Here is a 5,445-nt window from a genome sequence, read left to right on the forward strand (position 1 = left end):
CCGACTTGCCCATTGATGCAATTGCTTTTCTGTCGCAAGCCTTGCTTTTGGCCTCGAACGGAAGCTCGAATCCGAGGTCATTAGCTCTATACAGAGCTTGGTTTTAGGCCTTGATTGTTAAAACACAGCCGAGCTCAGCTCTTCTGAAGCTCGTATTTTGCTCCCCGTGAACGTGCCCCGCAGGAAAGCTTCAGCCTCGCGTACATTTGGCCTTTAGTTCGATTCCAAGCTCTGCTTTCCCGACTCTGGCCTTCGGCCTTGCATGGGAACGCGCCGAGGTCATAAGCTTTGCATTTTCGGACCTGGATCGTTTTTGAGTTTTTGAATATAGACGTACAAATGATGTCTACTCCCTTTTGTTTGTTATGATATCCACTATCAGACCCGTTCAGAGTAACCTAATATTGTGACGCCTCGGACGGGTAAATACGGAACCTAATACAGAGCATGGCCCGCCGTGCTCGTAGCTTATTGTTTTTATTAAACTGCAATTTAGGTAAAAAAGTTTATCTAACCAAGGGCGCCAAAACTCAATTTCGCACTACCCTGAACGAGTGCTTGGCCCGGCGCTGCCCTGCCCCTTCCCCGCAAAAATCGGCAGAATGTTTTGTACAGAAAATTACAGACAAGGCGTCTCCATTTGGTTAAGTGCTCTAAGACTGTTAGTGTTCAACACTAGTTTATGTTAATAACATTCTAGGTCTTATTGTCTAATTTAGGTGTCGTCATAGCCATAAAGTAACGGGCATCGTCAGCTATTCGGAGATGGCTTAGCAAACGTCCACGCCTGTATATATGCCTTCGCATTGCAATGCGAATGAGACAATAAATCTTAGTCGGATGCTCCATTCCCGTTGTCAGTGTTGCAAGCGGTGAGAAAAAAAAGCAGATTTCTACTAGTTAAATTGTAGCCTTTTTAGTTTCTTGTAACACACTAAACAGAAACATACATTACTGCAGGTAGGTATGAACCACAAACTCACCAAAATACTACTGAAAACACCTAGACATCAACTACGTAAAATAGTAGGATTAATTACAGGACATAACACACTTAACAAACACCTACACAATATGGGTAAAACAGACAGCCCCATGTGCAGAGCGTGCATGGAAGAAGAAAAAAACAACAAAACATATTCTCCTAGACTGCAAACAGGTAGAAGTATACAGGAACAAATACCTAGGGACTCCGTGCACACTAGGAGAGTCAATTAGCAACCTGAAAACTTTGCTAGGCTTCGTGGAGGAGCTGGGGTGGTTAGAGTAGCGCTACCTCGTTTCACGCAAAATAGGCACAATGGTTGTCGATTTGCGGAAAATGCCCAGAATCACTAACTAACTAAGGGTTATGAAGGCAATTTCCGTTTAGCCATAGTCCCGCAAATTCAGCATCGGAAACGGGCGGTGAAACCAACGTCAGGTATAAATTGGCAACAAGCTGGCAACACCGCAGTGATAAGCACGTCTGGCGCGATATCCAATCTAAATTGTAGCCATACGTTACAGCTGTCGGCGTACCTGGCCCAAGGTGCTGAATGTATCACATTCCCTGTTGTAGCTGTGGCGAGTTAGATCTCAAAACCAGACACGTATAAAACCTAACAGTTGGTCTCAGTTGGACACATTTACTCGTCTATTTATTTATATCATGATGTCACACAGAGATCGAGAAGCCTACTTAATCGTCATTACATGTGCAAAAGGGAAGCTATCTAGTGTATGAACATTTACTGAGTGCGAAAGAGACTAGTAGACTAACAAAAAAGTGACCACTTTTGAGCTTCTTCCCGGCCGCTAGCGGCTGGTTTAAAGGTATGTACAAAAACTTAAGAATAGGGAGGTGGAAAATATATAAATAGTTTAAAATCTTATAAGCTTTATTGTACATAGAAACAAAAACATAAGAAACACACTAACAGATTAAATTAAATACAACAAAGGCGAACTTATCCCTGTATGGGAATATTCTGTTACAAAAGCAAATAATTTACGTAATCACATATTTATTACGTACATAAGTATATACTTATAAATAAATAATATAATAATCATTAGGGGACATCTTACACAGATCATACCTAGCCAAACTAAGCAAACCTTGTTCTATAGGTCTTTGATGACAATATATATATTTGTATAGATAGACATAATATATATGTATATCTAAGACGGGCCTTACGGGCACTAATAAATACATTTACTATGGCACAAATGAAAGCAATTATAAACACAAACAGAGCCCCTAGTGTCATTTTTTTCGATTTTGTGACGTGACGTATGCGTTTGCGTTTAGTCTCATTTAGTATGGGATTTAGAAGCAGCGAGCCAAGCGGGACGTTTTGGAAACTCAAAATCCTATACAAAATGAGACTTAACGCAAAAGCGTACGTCACATTTCGCTATCGAATAAGTTTACATTAGGGGTACGGCAACACTCTTAACTGACCAATTGACCATTGGTCGACCTTCGGTTCGGTTTACGAATAGTTACTTGTAAACCATTGTCGACGATTGTACTAAACTCCCTATCAATTGTATGCAGAGCCCCAGTAATGTGAGGACAAGCAATTACGAAACCACAGTATTGAATCGTAAACGCCGAACAACAGTGAATTGAGCTCGCAAAGAGAATCGAACGATTAGTGCAAGCCCGGCCGTAGCGGAGCTATCGTGCAAACACCGCACCGTGCAACCACAGATTACACTGATAAGTTAAGAGGCAACAGGAGTGGTCATTACTCCATACAAACGTACTCGACTGTTTCCTCCATAGTTTTTGAAGCTAGAGCAATGATTTTTTTCAACACAGATTATTATTATTATTAATACCTGTGTCGGATTGTTTTGCTTTTTTGATATTTTTGTTTCTTAAGGTGCTAATAGTGTACTTCAAATATTCGCAAAACGGCCTAATTTACTAGGACGCAAAGAGAAGCATGGTACTCAAAACTGACATCAATTAGCCTAAAAATCAAAACAGCCCGACAAAGATAATTTCATTACCATTTACATCTCAAATTTCGTTACAATAGGGCTGTTTCCAATGTTTTGAAACGCTTGTATTACGTTCCATATTTACTAAAAGTTGCCCTAAAATTCAACTTTTATACTAAAAACGCCTTTAAATATGTTAAATTAACAAAATATATTTTGACAGATGCTTTCGCGCCCAAAACACTCTTTGAAAATTGTGTGACGTCACAGTTTACGGTTTGACACATAACTACATACACACGTAGAAGATACGAACTGTCAGCTGACATTTGTCATTTGTTGTTTATCGCCTAACTGTCAAAAGTGTCAATCCGAGTTGTGACGTCATCAGAATCTTCAATGACGTTTCGAGTTTGGTCGCGTGACGTGTGCCAAAAGATATTTTAAATTCAATATTTACAAAAATATGGTCATTACAGGTCCCCTAAAAGTAGTTTAACATGTTCTTATAATCCAAAAGAATTTATTGGGATACAATTCTGCCCTAAGATTTGTAGATGGAAACAACAACATTTGTATAGTGGCGGTCACGTGGAGCGGCGACAAAATGGAAATACACCGAAGACTCGTTTTCAGTAAGCCCACAGACCAACCGTGTCGACGTCGACAAGCCAAGCCACTGTGCGAGTCTGAGAGTGGTGTATCCGCTCTGATATTACATAATCCGTGTCCAAACCAAACCTGCATAGAATTACACCGTTAACACTGCACCCGTGGACGAGGATGGCGACATACAATACCCCTTTATTATGGTAGCTCAATTTCGAATTACATTTTGAATATAACGATGTGATAGCGTTATGTTCGGGTGTTTGTATCCGTATGTAATCGAAATTTATTGGGTCAATCTTGCAGGTTTAGGGTTTAAAATTGTAATTTGGAGCCACAATGAACAGAAGATCAGAAGAAGGTCGTTATAAATATTAACTAGGTACCTAATCAGCAGAGTGTTTTAAATATACAATGGTGAAAATTGCTATTACATTTTTTATCTGGTATAGTATACCTAATAGTGTAGTATATAAAAGTTTTCGTGTAGGTGCGCAAACTTTTTTGGACACGTCAATGTCCGTAAACTACGCTAGAGCAGAGGGCCTACCGCGAATTACGTTCGACGTGTTGGCTCTCTGTGTCACTTACAAATTCGTACGTAAGTGTGACAGGGAGGCAACACGTCGAACGTGATTCGCGGTAGGCTCTCAGAGCTCAACTGGGGAAGTACCTCCACCTTACAGAAAACCGCAACCAAATAACACTAGACCCTACTCATAGTGTTGTAATCCTGCCGGTGAGTAAGGTTACCAGAGCTCAACCAGGGTGCGGAGGGTTACGGTCGGCAACGCGCATGTAACACCTCTGGAGTTGCAGGCGTCCATCGGCTACGGAGACTATATAAAATATACTATATCTGTAAAATCACCCTTGCTTAACTATGGTCCAAAATTACTTCATTTATGCGAGACGTAGGTGAGACTATTATTTGAAAGAAATTCTATTATTACCAAATTGTTTATATAAATAGAGGAAAAAACGTAGACTTAACCAAATCTTGCACTTGTGAAACTGTGTTGTGTTGTAGCCAGTGCCGGATTAAGATATTTTGATGCCCTAAGCATTTCTAGACCATGGTGCCCCCTCATCAAGATTACATTGAATTTTCTTAGTAAATTGAGTGACGTTTATTGCCGCATTACTGCTGAGAATAGACTTTCAATCCGTCACATCATTTTATCACGGAAATTGACAGTACTGCAGCAGTAATGTAACAGTAGGTAAGGTCAAGTGTAAGCAAATTCGAAGACCGTGTTTCGCATAAGGCAGGAGGCCGAGCCAACCAATATCAAAGTGTATGCGAAGACGTAGGACAGGCCGTACTCCGCACAGGGTTTTGCAACCTCTAGAGCTTTCCTGCGAAGCTCATTCATGTGAGGGCAAAGGCCTTCAGTAGGGGCCTGGGCCAATTATTGACCTGACCTGACGTTTCAAGAACGGCGTTATCCCCATGGTCTCGGAGAAGACTGGGTAAAGTCGACATCATTATCTTGACGTTGGAGGTAATTTTGGAACTTAATCAAACGCGATTAAGTCCCGTTTTCTTAAATAATAATGTGTCACAATTACCTAGACCAAAAAATTAGATTTTTTCAAATTTGGTCCTAAAAATGCGTGTAATCCGAGTTTGCTCCATCCCAGGAGGTGTGCTGGTAAATGTTTCCTCTTTTTCAGTTTTTTTTCTTGTAAATCGAAAACGGTACTTCCGTTGGAAAAATTGTTCTAATTATGACTAAAATTGATATCTGAGGATCCGAAATAACTATGTTCTTGTTATAATTTAACTATGTTCTTCTTCTTGCAATAAAATTTATTGATTGATTGAAGATACCTTGATATGTATTCGTAGTCAATTGTAAAAAAAAGATCGACATTTTTTATTTTTGGTAAAATCAT

The sequence above is a fragment of the Cydia pomonella genome, chromosome 17 (assembly GCF_033807575.1).
Source record: "Cydia pomonella isolate Wapato2018A chromosome 17, ilCydPomo1, whole genome shotgun sequence".
Taxonomy (NCBI): Eukaryota; Metazoa; Arthropoda; class Insecta; order Lepidoptera; family Tortricidae; genus Cydia; species Cydia pomonella.